The sequence below is a fragment of the Oncorhynchus nerka genome, linkage group LG8 (assembly GCF_034236695.1).
Source record: "Oncorhynchus nerka isolate Pitt River linkage group LG8, Oner_Uvic_2.0, whole genome shotgun sequence".
Taxonomy (NCBI): domain Eukaryota; kingdom Metazoa; phylum Chordata; class Actinopteri; order Salmoniformes; family Salmonidae; genus Oncorhynchus; species Oncorhynchus nerka.
Window position 1 is genome coordinate 22693408 of NC_088403.1, and position 16615 is coordinate 22710022.

General features: G+C 43.3%; 1 protein-coding gene across 1 annotated transcript in view; it reads left to right on the plus strand.

The window, feature by feature from the left end:
- The first annotated feature begins 1858 nt into the window (after nucleotides 1-1858).
- LOC115132959 (ras association domain-containing protein 8-like) overlaps nucleotides 1859-16615 on the plus strand; it is a 40786-nt gene continuing 26029 nt past the window's right edge. The window contains exon 1 of the mRNA XM_029665711.2: nucleotides 1859-2095. The gene's annotated coding sequence lies outside the window, so the exon portion shown is untranslated. The remainder of the gene's footprint in view (nucleotides 2096-16615) is intronic.

A 16615-nucleotide genomic window follows, 5' to 3' on the forward strand; every position in this document is an offset into this window, starting at 1 on the left:
GTGCTCGCTGGCGGAAAATGCTACGGGCGGAAACAATGTCATACTCTTTCTGACCAGACAGCATCAGATAGAATGCCTACACATACAGAGACAAAGGGGTGCTATGTCGCTCGCTCTGATGCTTTCTTCCGTGAGATACATTCAGCCTCTTGCGAATTGTTGGAAAATTATAAAACACAGAGAGCTGAAAGAGCTAAAAGATATAAAGATACATATTTTTTTCTTGGTAAATGTTTTGGGGAAGCCTGGCTTCCCTTGGAATCCAATAATACACGCCACTGCAACCGTTTGTGGTTGGATTCCAGTGAGATGCCAAGAGGAAGCGGAGGAACAGGTCCAGATATCCATTCTCACTTTTCAAGGTTATATCCACTGTCATCTTCAGCAACTCATGAACAAACAAAGCTCTATAGAGAGAGAGAGAGAGGAGAGAGAGAGAGTTAATGTTAATGTTAATGGAATCTCCTACAATGAGTTGTTGATTACTGGAGCAATTATAGGGCTTCCATCCTGAGCAGTGATGGTAGATTGGAGGCTGGTCTGTTTACAGAAAGAGAGAGACGAATGTTGTTCCTAAAAAAAGGCATATATGGTTGTGCCTTCTAGGTACCTCCAAATTGTCTTATGTACATCATTCGTTTCATCTTAGGCTTTGAACAACCCCCCCCCCCCCCTACACACACACCTCCTGTTAGCTTTTTATTTAACAAAAATGGTTGCAGAGAATCACAAAGGCCTATTAGCTAAAGGCGGGTGTCCTCAAAAGCAGAACATTGGTAGGGTTGTAGATCATTTTACATCATCAACCAAAGTTCACCACACACGTTTATTTTGTGTTAGAAAACAATTTTAGGGTGATGCAGATGAGACAGTTAATGAGTTTACTGATAAACACAGCACATTCCTGCACATTGCTGACTGTTAAGTGCTCAGAACCTGAGGAAAAGTGGATCTGCGGATCCAATTGGTATGTGTGGCTTTAAACCTGTCCACAATGCCTTGCAGTTTCCCATCTACATTACAATGTTATTTACATGCTTGTGCAATGAGAGATCTGTAATCCTGGCAACAATAACCAACAACTGGCAATAATATAACTTCTTATTCTGATAACTGCCATCAAAATAAAAGTCCCCAGTGAAACTGCTTAGTAAATTATAGGAAATCCATGTTTTTAATAAATGCTCACTTTGATACAACCTGTGCACATCCCAAAGGAGTGGGGTAGTGTAACGATCCTAACTTGCGCCCTGGACTCAAACTCAGGTCCCTCTAGTTCTAAGGGTAGGCTACCAGAGGAGGCTGATGAGGGGAGGACGGCTTATAATAATGAATGGAATGGAGTGAACGGACACATATAACACAGAAACCAGGTGTTTGATGTGTTTGAGACCATTCCATTTATTCTGTTCCAGCTATTACAAAGAGCCATCCTCCCCATTTTAAGTGCCACCAGCCACCACTGTAGGCTACCTACCCGTAGAACTAGACTGGGACCCGAGTTTGAGTCCAGGCTGCAGTTTAATCTGAATTTAATTGCTACATTATCATATTAAAATGTCATTTGCATTTTGTTGTATTGCAATAACATATTGAACTGTGCAACAAATGAATTGTGCGTCCATGAAAGTAGGGATCTACCCAGAAGCCCTATCTAAAGCAGATAGCTGTATCAGCAAGTGTAGTCTACCTTTATTTCCTCCACTTAAGCTTAACTATGATGAGGTGACTGGTGAGAAGATAGCGTTTTTAAAATATTATTTGAGGGACCTTTATTGTGAAGGCTGAAGGAATTTACCCAGAAGTGATACTCTGCGGTCCCCTTACAGTTGCCAACATTACACAAAAATGAGCTGGAATCAGATGTCCTACACCAAACAGATTACACAGTAAACACGCGTGGATATGCAGAGTGCGAACTTTAATTAGGTAGCCTATTTGCACAATATATAAACCTTTGGATTATGCGATAAAATGTCCTGCAGAGAACAATTATCTATCACCCGATTGAATGCCTAAGCGAATTCAGAGTGGGACCAGAGAAAGAGGGGAGTTTCTCATACACTTTTAGCCGGAGGACTGCGGCTGGAAAGAGGTAAATTGATTTTTGCAATAGGCGCAGTCAATGCGAAGGCCACTTCGCAGTACAGCGTTAAGAGCGAAAAAAGAGCCCACCGTATCTCAAGTAGGATGGTGCCTATAGCTGCAAATGTAAAATTGCCTGTGGTATAGCCAATGCATTTTCATTCTAATTTAGATTAAGTTAATTAATCTATGTTATTTCTACCAAGAGAAATACACACCCACATACAGTTTGGGTGGCCTCAAATATTAAGTTAGGGTTCTAAAAAAAAGTCTGATCACATGAAAAATATTGCCAGATGGGATTAGGGGAATTTTCCCTAATTGAATAGCCTATGGATGTAGTAGGCGATGTGACCTAAACAAATCTCTGGACTATCTGGACTGGTTGCAGAATACCTTGCCCACTTTGAATGTCAATGGAATTTGTACATGCAGTCACTACTGTAACTCAACAGGACCTGAAAATGATTTCAAATATATATTTATATATATATATATATATATTAAACATTGGTGAGCAATTACATTTTTTATAAATGTATCCAGCAACTAGCAATCTTGTGTAATGCTCCAGCGCATGTGAAAGTTCTGTGTGACACAAGGGGTTGGATTCAATCAAACCTGTCATCATGTTCATGTACTAGGCTTTGTTTAAGATACAGTACTGTGCCATAACATTCATGCTCTCTCCCAAGACTGGAACCATCTATGTTGGAAAGAATCTACAGAGCCTTCACAAAGTATTCACACCACTTGACTTGTCCACATTTTGTTGTTACAGCCTGAATTTAAAATGGCTTAAATTGAGATAGTGTGTCACTGGCCTATGCGCAATACCCCATAATGTCAGGGGAATTATGTTTTTAGACATTTTTACAAATTAATAAAAAATGAAAAGCTGAAATGTCAGCAGTAAAAATGTTCTTAACAAGTCACATAATAAGTTGCATGGACTGATTTTTGAATGATTACCTCACCTCTGTACCCCACACATACAATTATCTGTAAGGACCCTCAGTCGAGCAGTGAATTTCAAACACAGATTCAACCAAAGACCAGGGAGGTTTTCCCAATGCCTCACAAAGAGCACCTAATGGTAGAGGGGTAATAATTAAAAAGCAGACATTGAATATCCCTTTGATCATGGTGAAGTTATTCATTAAACTTTGGATGGTGTATCAATGCACCCAGTCACTACAAAGATGCAGGGGTCCTTCCTAACTCAGTTTCTGGGGAGGAAGGAAACCATGAGGCCAAAAGTGACTTTAAAACAGTTACCGAGTTTAAGGGCTGTAATAGAAATCTTAGGATGTTTCAACAACATTGTAGTTACTCCACAATATTAACCTAAATGACAGAGTGAAAAAAGGAAGCCTGTACAGTCATGGCCAAAAGTTTAGAAATTACACAAACATTATTTTTCACAAAGTCTGCTGCCTCAGTTTGCATGATGGCAATTTGCACATACTCCAGAATGTTATGAAGAGTGATCAGATGAAATTGCAATTAATTGCAAAGTCCCTCTTTGCCATGCAAATGAACTGAATCCCCAAAAAACATTTCCACTGCGTGTCAGCCCTGCCACAAAAGGACCAGCTGACATCATGTCAGTGATTCTCTCGTTAACACAGGTGTGAGTGTTGACGAGGACAAGGCTGGAGATCACTCTGTCATGCTGATTGAGTTTGAATAACAGACTGGAAGCTTCAAAAGGAGGGTGGTGCTTGGAATCATTGTTCTTCCTCTGTCAAACATGGTTGCCTGCAAGGAAACACGTGCCATCATCATTGCTTTGCACAAAAAGGGCTTCACAGGCAAGGATATTGCTGCCAGTAAGATTGCACCTAAATCAACCATTTATCGGATCATCAAGAACTTCAAGGAGAGCGGTTCAATTGTTGTGACGAAGACTTCAGGGCGCCCAAGAAAGTCCAGCAAGCGCCAGGACCATCTCCTAAAGTTGATTCAGCTGCGGGATCGGGGCACCACCAGTACAGAGCTTGCTCAGGAATGGCAGCAGGCAGGTGTGAGTGCATCTGTACGCACAGTGAGGCGAAGACTTTTGGAGGATGGCCTGGTGTCAAGAAGGGCAGCAAAGAAGCCACTTCTCTCCAGGAAAAACATCAGGGACAGACTGATATTCTGCAAAAGGTACAGGGATTGGACTGCTGAGGACTGGGGTAAAGTCATTTTCTCTGATGAATCCCCTTTCCGATTGTTTGGGGCATCCGGAAAAAATCTTGTTCGGTGAAGACAGGACCATCAGTCCTGTGTCATGCCAACAGTAAAGCATCCTGAGACCATTCATGTGTGGGGTTGCTTCTCAGCCAAGGGTGTGGGCTCACTCACAATTTTGCCTAAGAACACAGCCATGAACAAAGAATGGTACCAACACATCCTCCGAGAGCAACTTCTCCCAACCATCCACGAACAGTTTGGTGACGAACAATGCCTTTTCCAGCATGATGGAGCACCTTGCCATAAGGCAAAAGTGATAATTAACTGTCTCGGGGAACAAAACATTGATATTTTGGGTCCATGGCCAGGGAACTCCCCAGACCTTAATCCCATTGAGAACTTGTGGTCAATCCTCAAGAGGCGGGTGGACAAAACCCCCCGACAAATTCTGACAAACTCCAAGCATTGATTATGCAAGAATGGGCTGCCATCAGGCTGCCATGTGGCCCAGAAGTTAATTGACAACATGCCAGGGTGGATTGCAGAGGTCTTGAAAAAGAAGGGTCAACACTGCAAATATTGACTCTTTGCATCAACTTCATGTAATTATCAATAAAAGCCTTTGACACTTATGAAATGCTTATCATTATACTTCAGTATTCCATAGTAGCTAACATCTGACAGAAATATCTAAAGACACTGAGGCAGCAGACTTTGAAAATGAATATTTGTGTCATTCTCAAAACTTTTGTCCACGACTGTACAGAATACAAATATTCCAAAACATGCATACTGTTTGCAATAAGGCACTAAAGTAAAACTTTGAAAAATGTGTCAAAGAAATTAACTTTATGTCCTGAATAGAAAGTGTTATGTTTGGGGCAACACAACACATCAGGGAGTACCACTCTTCATATTGTCATGGGTATGCTTGTCATCTGCAAGGAATAGGGAGTATTTTAGGATACAAAAATAAATAACGGAATAGAGCTAAACTCAGGCAAAATCCTAGAGGGAAAACCTGGTTCCAACTGCTTTCCAACAGACACTGGGAGACACATTCACCTATCAGCAAGACAATAACCTAAAACACAAGCTCAAATATACACTGGTTGTTTACTAAGATGACATTGAATGTTCCTGAGTGGCCTAGTTACAGATTTGACATAAATGCGCTTAAAAACCTTAAAGACTTGAAAATTGCTGTCTAGCAATGATCAACAACCAACTTGACAGAACTTGAAGAATATTGTACAATCAAGGTGTGCAAAGATCTTAGAGAAAGACTCAACTGTAATCGCTGCCAAAGGTGATTTAAAAAAAGTATTGAATCTGGTGTGAATACGTATGTAAATGTTCTGTATTTCATTTTCAACACATTTGCAAAAATGTCTGAAATCATGTTTTCACTTTGTCATAATGGGGAATTGTGTGTAGATGGGTGAGAAAAACAACAACATTTTAATAAATTCTTAATTCTGTAACACAACAAAATGTGGAATAAGTCAAGGGGTATGAATATTTTCTGAAGCCCCTGTAGATGCCTTTCTTTCATTGACCCCTAATATTCTGAACCTATTTTATAGATATTCTATTGAGTCTGTCGAAAAAAATTAAAACTAAAAGGTACACCGTGTTTAAATGGATGGGTTAAGATAAAACCTATTGAATGAAAAATCCACGAGAAAATCTGTGGGCTAGCAAGTGGGAGGATTTTCAGCGGTTCAATTACATTTATTTAGAGCGTGCAAGAGAACCACGCCAGCAAAGCCCGTTATGCACCTTCATAAGGTAAGTCTGAAAACCAACTACTAAGAAGTGCATATGAAAGGCGTGCGTAAGAAAGGCATAATTTCCTAAATTGCAATCGGGCCCTTAGAGATTTACCCAGAAAGACTCATAGCTGTAATTGCTGTCAAAGGTGATTCTAACGTGTATTGACTCAGGGGTGTGAATACTTCTGTAGACGAGATATTCCTGTATTTCATTGTCAATGAATTTGCAAACATTTCTAAAAACATGTTTTCACTTTTTTATCATGGTGTATTGTATGTCCATTTTGAATTCAGGCTGTATCACATACAATTGCGGAAGAGTTCAAAGGGTATGAATACTTCTGAAGGCATTTTACCTGCAATATTTCACCATTTACCTATTTTATGTGACAGTGGTGATTTATCATATTTTTTTCAGGCCAAAGCATAAATTCTGCTTGTTTGAATTGAACCTTCTGTCTCATTTCTTTGTTTGATGTGGCAGTTCTGTTTTCTGCTGACTGTTTGTCTAACAAGTTGGAGTCTGAGTCCCTATTGAGCTTCTTGCCAAGGACATTTAGAGTAGCACTTTATTTCATGGTACATAAGTTACCAGGTATTTACTGAAAAGTTACAGGGTACAATGGTAATCACACAATGCAATAACCAATTCATTGTTTGTTTCTTTGGGATTCATTTGAATATACACACCGGTAATTTCCCATTAAAGCAATGGAAATAATAGGCTTATCGTAAAGTAAAGAACCACTGAAAGTGGAACTACAAGTTGTAAAAGGGACAACAGTTTCAGAAAAAGCAAACACTCACATATTTTCAGATTGCGGCTGTGTGCTCTTATGATTTAAAACAGTCCAATATATTTTGGTTTGGTTATTTTGCCCTTCACGAGTGAACAACCAGCTACTGGATGATTTACATGGTATGACAATGTGCAATCAAACACAGACAACCCACTGAAGTCAAGCAGACTACTGTAAGTGCCAACACGTGTTTGTAGTGTCACTGACAAACTTCCATGCACTTTTCTGCACCGATCTCCTCACATCAGTACACGGTCCATGTATGGGGCTGTGTTAGACGGGAATTTACATTGTGTAACGGTTCAAAGCACTTTCAGGGTTGATACTAATCTGTGAGGTAAAGGACTGTGAGACTGTAGTCATGCTTGTAGCACAGCCGGCAAACAACATAAACACAGGTTTTATGGAATCCCTGTTAATGGTGACATACCTGATGAGTGGCATCACAGGAAATGAGGCATTGTTGGAGTTACACGGGGGGATTTGCTTGCCAATAAAATGCTGGGAAGAGGTGAACAGAGGCATACAGTACAACTGGAATTAAACAACACCAGAAAATGTCCTTTGCTAAACCTAAAAGAGCAGACCAGTTTTGGGGATTAAGTATTTTTTATAGTGTGTGTTTTAAATCAAACAAATGTAAATAGGTCCAAAATCTTTGAGGGGTTACGAGGGTTGTACAGTTTGTGGGGCAGAAACAGCTGTTTTCAGGCAGCTTCAGACATCAAGAGAGACCCCCAGGATTCGACTATTACTCCCCCGCACTGTAGACCTCCTCTTCCCCCTGTGAGGAGACTGAGCATGTTTCTCCAGAGTCGTGGATCTTATTTCATTGCTAGAGTATATACAGTGGGCTGTAATTACAGGTGGCCTACCAGGACCCACAGTTGGAATTACAGTTCATCCTTAAAATAAACCAAAGGAATGAGGACTACTTTTTAACAACATACATGGAAAATGTGACAAAAACACATTTACTTGAAGTACAGTGCAGATGCAAAGTTTGGTAACAGAATGACTGTTTGTGCTGTCTGTGCCGTCATTCTGTTACCAAACATGGCATCTACACTGTTCTTCAAGTAAATGTGTTTTTGTAAAATTTTCAGTGGAAATTGTTAAAAGTAGTCCTTGTGCATAGAAGTGTATGTTTTGTTTAACTTTGCAGTCATTTCTTTTTGTTTGGCATACATTTTAAAGTGAAAATTGCACATGGGCTAAAACTCCCATCTGTCGAGCATAGCTGGGGGGAGTGTTGGAAGGTTGCACATGGGCTAAAACTCCCATCTGTCGAGCATACCTGGGGGAGTGTTGGAAGGTTGCACATGGGCTAAAACTCCCATCTGTCGAGCATAGCTGGGGGGGTTTGGAAGGTTGCACATGGGCTAAAACTCCCATCTGTCGAGCATACCTGGGGGAGTGTTGGAAGGTTGCACATGGGCTAAAACTCCCATCTGTCGAGCATAGCTGGGGGGAGTGTTGGAAGGTTGCACATGGGCTAAAACTCCCATCTGTCGAGCATAGCTGGGGGGAGTGTTGGAAGGTTGCACATGGGCTAAAACTCCCATCTGTCGAGCATACCTGGGGGAGTGTTGGAAGGTTGCACATGGGCTAAAACTCCCATCTGTCGAGCATACCTGGGGGAGTGTTGGAAGGTTGCACATGGGCTAAAACTCCCATCTGTCGAGCATACCTGGGGGAGTGTTGGAAGGTTGCACATGGGCTAAAACTCCCATCTGTCGAGCATACCTGGGGGAGTGTTGGAAGGTTGCACATGGGCTAAAACTCCCATCTGTCGAGCATAGCTGGGGGGGTTTGGAAGGTTGCACATGGGCTAAAACTCCCATCTGTCGAGCATACCTGGGGGAGTGTTGGAAGGTTGCACATGGGCTAAAACTCCCATCTGTCGAGCATACCTGGGGGAGTGTTGGAAGGTTGCACATGGGCTAAAACTCCCATCTGTCGAGCATACCTGGGGGAGTGTTGGAAGGTTGCACATGGGCTAAAACTCCCATCTGTCGAGCATAGCTGGGGGGAGTGTTGGAAGGTTGCACATGGGCTAAAACTCCCATCTGTCGAGCACAGCTGGGGGGGTTTGGAAGGTTGCACATGGGCTAAAACTCCCATCTGTCGAGCATACCTGGGGGAGTGTTGGAAGGTTGCACATGGGCTAAAACTCCCATCTGTCGAGCATACCTGGGAGAGTGTTGGAAGGTTGCACATGGGCTAAAACTCCCATCTGTCGAGCATACCTGGGGGAGTGTTGGAAGGTTGCACATGGGCTAAAACTCCCATCTGTCGAGCATACCTGGGAGAGTGTTGGAAGGTTGCACATGGGCTAAAACTCCCATCTGTCGAGCATACCTGGGGGAGTGTTGGAAGGTTGCACATGGGCTAAAACTCCCATCTGTCGAGCATACCTGGGGGAGTGTTGGAAGGTTGCACATGGGCTAAAACTCCCATCTGTCGAGCATACCTGGGGGAGTGTTGGAAGGTTGCACATGGGCTAAAACTCCCATCTGTCGAGCATAGCTGGGGGGGTTTGGAAGGTTGCACATGTTTAGGGCTCATTGTTTTTGGATGAAACTATTTTTTTTAAAGGTAAAACAAATGGTACACACTCCATATAGCAACTAGTTATAAGCTGAGCTAGTTATTATTTCAACTAGTGTGTCTTGAGGGTCTACACACCAAATCTTAATTAGTCTGTGAAAGGCCAAGGTGGAACACCCGGCATATACTGTGGTCCTCTAGCCGGACAGGAGTTGTGTACCCCTACCTCTCACCCATGTATGGAATCTCTGATCTAGATGCTGTTATAGAGTAGCACAAATTGCTAGCCTACTTGAACTCCCTCATTAAATCCTCCTCATACAATAAGCTCACAATAGTGGCCTAGGACAGTGTTTCCCAAACTTGGTCCTGGAGCCCCCTGGGTGTGTAACGGATGTGAAACAGCTAGCTTAGTTAGCGGTGCGCGCTAAATAGCATTTCAATCAGTGACATCACTTGCTCTGAGACCTTGAAGTAGTAGTTCCCCTTGCTCTGCAAGGGCCGCGGCTTTTGTGGAGCGATGGGTAACGATGCTTCGTGGGTGACTGTTGTTGATGTGTGCAGAGGGTCCCTGGTTCGCACCCGGGTATGGGCGAGGGGACAGTCTAAAGTTATACTGTTACAGGTGCACGTTTTGTTTTTTGACCTAGCACTACATAGCTGATTCAAATTGTTAGCCTAGATTCAAAAGTATCTGTAAGGTCCCTCAGTCATGCAGTGAATTTCAAACACAGATTCAACCACAAAGACCAGGGAGGTTTTCCGATGGCTCGCAAAAATGTTGAATGCGTGCCAAAGGGATGGTGGCCTGTGTTGACTCCAATGCTTCCCACCGTTGTGTCAAGTTGGCTGGATGTCCAATGGGTGGTGGACCATTCTAGATACACACATGAAACTGTTGCGTGTGAAAATGAAAACCCCAGCTGCGTTGCAGTTCTTGACACACTCAAACCGGTGCGCCTTACCCATTCAGCCTCTGAATGGCACACATACACAATCCATGTCTCAATTGCCTCAAAGCTTAAAAATTCTTCGTTAACCTTTCTCCTCCTTCATCTACATGGATTGAAGTGGAAAATCTCACTGGTCCTCCCCAAAGCCAACACCTCATTTGGCCGCCTTTCCTTCCAGTTCTCTGCTGCCAATGACTGGAATGAATTGCAAAAATTGCTGAAGCTGGAGACTTCTATTTCCCTCACTCACTAACTTTAAACATCAGCTATCTGAGAAGCTAACTGATCCCTGTAGCTGTACATAGCCCAACTGTAAATAGTCCATCCAATATACCTACCTCATCCCCATATTGTTTTTATTTACTTTTCTGCTCTTTTGCACACCAGCATTTCTACTTGCACATCATCATCTGCACATCTATCAGTCCAATGTTAATTTGCTCAATTGTAATTACTTCGCTACTATGGCCTTACCACCTCACACTATTTGCACACACTGTATATAGACTTTCTTTTTTTCTATTGTGTTATTGACTGTACGTTTGTTCATGTGTAACTCTGTGTTGTTGTTTATGTCGCACTGCTTTGCTTTATCTTGGCCAGGTCGCAGATGTAAATGAGAACTTGTTCTCAACCAGCCTACCGGGTTAAATAAAGGTGAAATAAAATATAAATACATTTAACAAGTGACATCTATAAGGGATCATAGCTTTCACCTGGATTCACCTGGTCAGTCTATGTAGTGGAAAGAGCAGATGTTCCTAATGTTTCGTACACTCCGTTAAATATTGAGCTCCTTGTTATACCAGTTACTGAAAGGACAATTGAGAACCCAGATGAACTTGTGAAAACACATGACAGATTTCACGCTGTGGCTTGTTTACTACTACTTGGCTTTCTCCATCCCCTGTTGTCAACATAAGCTCCTCTTCTTACAGGGTTAACAGCTTATTGCTCCCAACAGAGTGAGCAGATTTAGCCATGTGTCTTAGTTCACTATTCGTTAAGGTTGGCCTTAGAACTGGAAAAGTTCTAAATGCTGTGCATTTATTTTTTTTAAAAAACGTTATGAACCAAGCATGTGGATTCAAAAATCTATTTTGTTTTTACGCTGGTTTTGCCATCAGTAGTGTAAGATATGGTTTTGATCATGTCTGCCGACCACAGTAGACCACCAGACTGTTGTATAAGTAGCAGCATCAGTTGAAGGCACATTCTGTGTTTTAACTTGAAGATACTTCATATCCTGTTGAACTACCCCTGGTCTGCTGAAATTGTGATTCAATAGAAGCTGCAGTCTTTCCCTTCAATTACTCCTGTACCCCCCCCCCCCCCGATAGACCGCTGTCCCTGATTGAGAACCATACCCGGCCAAAACATACAAACAGAAAACATAGAAATAAAGAAACTAGAATGCCCACCCTAGAAACACCCTGGCCTACCCAGGGTATGACAGTCATGTGGAGCTCTACCATGTGTCTCTTCTTTGTACTCAACCCTTCCAAAGCACAATGTTCTAAGCATGTACTGAACCCTTTCAAAACAAAGGCAAATCTTCCAATCTCCCTAGTTAATCTGGCCAAGCAAAACATGCCATTCAAGCATCCCCTGGTCTTTCAAGAAAAGGCCTACTAGGGAAGGTCCTTTTGTTTTTGGAAACTCTTGAAGCCTATATAACAGAATTGATTTGAAAGTTAATATTTTTCCAACTATAGATGAACAGCCAAGTGATGGAATTGTTCTTGGAGCAGCATTTGCTCAGTCATTTCCAGCTAAATGAGATCAGGAAATAGATTCTCGCTGTGCCCAGTGAGTCACCACAACGGTGCAGTAAATTATTGCCTCATTAATCTCACTGGGTGACTTTAAATTAACTTCTCTTAACTGAGTGTAAGGCTACCAATCTACTACTAATAATAACCTCCCCTGATTCTAACAAAACTGACAGCTCTTTGTGTGGCAAAGTGCATATTATTTCCTTTTTTTTCACATTGGCTGACTATGAATTTTAAAACTAAGCATCAGCTTTAACATTAGTTGGCCATATGTGAAGGCTCACTTAACGTCCTTGCCTGCCTTCATTATAAACTGAACGTCTTTTAAACTCTGATGACAGTGAGGCATTTGGAACTACTGATCAGACTAGCTGATTCGGTCCAAAGGAGCTGAATTTCTTTCTCCCTTCCTCCATCGGTCTTAAAGGGCACCAGAGAGACCAAAACTGTCTGTTTGGTGACTGACTAAGCTGAAGCTCCCTGTTATATAAGTAAAAACTAAATTCGCTGAATATGCTGCTGGAAAGGTAAGTCTAGACACAAGTTTCAGGTATTGTGAGTAAGAAATGTTAGTCACGTGGTTAACAGGTGTTGTAAACACCCAGTTTTTGGGACATTTTGGGAAATCTCTGTGATATAATTCCAGGCGAGCCCATCCTAGGAACTCCTCTGCCAATGCCATGTTGTTTGCGATGCCATGTCTGCTATCTGCAGCTAGCCTCCCAGCCTCAGAACTGGATCAGTAGCAGTTCAGCTCTGCCTGGTTCATTACTCCAACCTACAGTATATCACCAGGAAATGAAGTGATTTTGGCTGCTCTGGGATCCGTCTGTACTCAGTAAAGCTGGCGTCAGATTAAGTGAAATGAAATGTAATTTTAGACAGGCAGAGAGTGGGACAAGCCTGTGGTCCTCCTGCTGAGGGGCTTAACTGGGAAAATCTCACCTGTAGAATATGGCATGTTTTGGGAAGAATGCAACGGTTGGGGATGGAGTTATTTGACAAATGACTGACAATGCCGACTGCCAATCAGCAATCAGCAATTTTATTTCTAGTACAGCACCCTAACATCAATCGTCTGTTTAGGCCTTCCTCTCGCTCTGGTGGAATGAGTCAGATATTTTTATTTTTATATTTTATTATTACATTTTACCCCCTTTTTCTCCCCAATTTTGTGGTAGTAATTACTATCTTGTCTCATCGCTACAACTCCCGTACGGGCTCGGGAGAAATGAAGGTCGAAAGCCATGCGTCCTCCGAAACACAACCCAACCAAGCCGCACTGCTTCTTAACACAGCGCGCATCCAATCCGGAAGCCAGCCGCACCAATGTGTCGGAAGAAAACACCGTGCACCTGGCGACCTTGGTTAGCGTGCACTGCTCCCGGCACGCCACAGGAGTCGCTGGTGCGCGATGAGACAAGGATATCCCTACCGGCCAAGCCCACCCTAACCCGGACGACACTTGGCCAATTGTGCGTCACCCCACGGACCTCCCGATCGCGGCCGGCTGCGACAGAGCCTGGGCGCGAACCCAGAGTCTCTGGTGGTACAGCTAGCGCTGCGATGTAGTGCCCTAGAGCACCTCGCCACCCGGGAGGCCCCTGAGTCAGATATTTTACACGTTTTAATTCCAAACCATCTTTGCTTCAAAATGAAATGTCACTTTTTCCAAGGTTAAAATTGACGTAAAATCTTGAAATTTCCAGTTTTTCACACTTGAAAGACTAGCCGCCCACTTTGACATTTCTATTAGCTGTTTCAAAGGACAGAGTTTCCTTGGCTTGGTTTCAGAAGCATGAAGGCATTGTCACCATACCAACAATTAGTATAAAATACAGGCAAAAAAATGTCAGCACAATTAGGCTGATAATCTATCTGCAATGAGAGCTGGTAAATGAAATTTAGAATCCTTACTTGCTACTAGAGGTCGACCGATTAATCGGAATGGCCGAACAATCGGAAATCGGTATCGGTATTTGTGGGCACCGAATTTGTATTTGTATTTTTTTTTATACCTTTATTTAACTAGGCAAGTCAGTTAAGAACACATTCTTATTTTCAATGAAGGCCTAGGAACGGTGGGTTAACTGCCTTGTTCAGCTTTTAATCAGGGCAAGGCGACTGGAAACATGACCGAATACAAACAGTGTAACTATTCCCTCCGCAAGGCAATCAAACAAGCTAAGCGTCAGTATAGAGACAAAGTAGAATCTCAATTCAACGGCTCAGACACAAGAGGTATGTGGCAGGGTCTACAGTCAATCACGGATTACAAAAAGAAAACCAGCACCGTCACGGACCAGGATGTCTTGCTCCCAGGCAGACTAAATAACTTTTTTGCCCGCTTTGAGGACAATACAGTGCCACTGAGACGGCCCGCAACTAAAACATGCGGACTCTCCTTCACTGCAGCCGACGTGAGGAAAACATTTAAACGTGTCAACCCTCGCAAGGCTGCAGGCCCAGACAGCATCCCCAGCCGCGCCCTCAGAGCATGCGCAGACCAGCTGGCTGGTGTGTTTACGGACATATTCAATCAATCCCTATCCCAGTCTGTTGTTCCCACATGCTTCAAGAGGGGGCCACCATTGTTCCTGTTCCCAAGAAAGCTAAGGTAACTGAGCTAAACGACTACCGCCCCGTAGCACTCACTTCCGTCATCATGAAGTGCTTTGAGAGACTAGTCAAGGACCATATCACCTCCACCCTACCTGACACCCTAGACCCACTCCAATTTGCTTACCGCCCAAATAGGTCCACAGACGATGCAATCTCAACCACACTGCACACTGCCCTAACCCATCTGGACAAGAGGAATACCTATGTGAGAATGCTGTTCATCGACTACAGCTCAGCATTTAACACCATAGTGCCCTCCAAGCTCGTCATCAAGCTCGAGACCCTGGGTCTCGACCCCGCCCTGTGCAACTGGGTACTGGACTTCCTGACGGGCCGCCCCCAGGTGGTGAGGGTAGGCAACAACATCTCCACCCCGCTGAACCTCAACACGGGCCCCACAAGGGTGCGTTCTGAGCCCTCTCCTGTACTCCCTGTTCACCCACGACTGCGTGGGCACGCACACCTCCAACTCAATCATCAAGTTTGCGGACGACACAACAGTGGTAGGCTTGATTACCAACAACGACGAGACGGCCTACAGGGAGGAGGTGAGGGCCCTCGGAGTGTGGTGTCAGGAAGATAACCTCACACTCAACGTCAACAAAACTAAGGAGATGATTGTGGACTTCAAGAAACAGCAGAGGGAAAACCCCCTTATCCACATTGATGGAACAGTAGTGGAGAGGGTAGTAAGTTTTAAGTTCCTCGTTGTACACATCACAGACAAACTGAATTGGTCCACCCACACAGACAGCATCGTGAAGAAGGCGCAGCAGCGCCTCTTCAACCTCAGGAGGCTGAAGAAATTCGGCTTGTCACCAAAAGCACTCACAAACTTCTACAGATGCACAATCGAGAGCATCCTGTCGGGCTGTATCACCGCCTGGTACGGCAACTGCTCCGCCCACAACCGTAAGGTTCCTCGGAGGGTAGTGAGGTCTGCACAACGCATCACCGGGGGCAAACTACCTGCCCTCCAGGACACCTACACCACCCGATGTCACAGGAAGGCCATAAAGATCATCAAGGACAACAACCACCCGAGCCACTGCCTGTTCACCCCGCTATCATCCAGAAGGCGAGGTCAGTACAGGTGCATCAAAGCTGGGACCGAGAGACTGAAAAACAGCTTCTGTCTCAAGGCCATCAGACTGTTAAACAGCCACCACTAACATTGAGTGGCTGCTGCCAACACACTGACTCAACTCCAGCCACTTTAATAATGGGAATTGATGGGAAATGATGTAAAATATATCACTAGCCACTTTAAACAATGCTACCTAATATAATGTTTACATACCCTACATTATTCATCTCATATGTATACGTATATACTGTACTCTATATCATCTACTGCATCCTTATGTAATACATGTATCACTAGCCACTTTAACTATGCCACTTTGTTTACATACTCATCTCATATGTATATACTGCACTCAATACCATCTACTGTATCTTGCCTATGCCGCTCTGTACCATCACTCATTCATATATCCTTATGTACATATTCTTTATCCCCTTACACTTGTGTCTATAAGGTAGTAGTTTTGGAATTGTTAGCTAGATTACTTGTTAGGTATTACTGCATTGTCGGAACTAGAAGCACAAGCATTTTGCTACACTCGCATTAACATCTGCTAACCATGTGTATGTGACAAATCACATTTGATTTGATCTGATTTGATGAGTGTGATCAGAGAAAACGGAGGATGGATCAACAACATTGTAGTTACTCCACAGTCCGTAGCGGTGTGTGGGGAAAATCACTGGGGAAGCCAAGCCAGAAAAAAATGCCATATTGCAACCTATGTGTTGTGATAATTTCTTTGTTTGCTTTATGACCTGTTCGTTCATGTGCATTGTGACCTTGATAT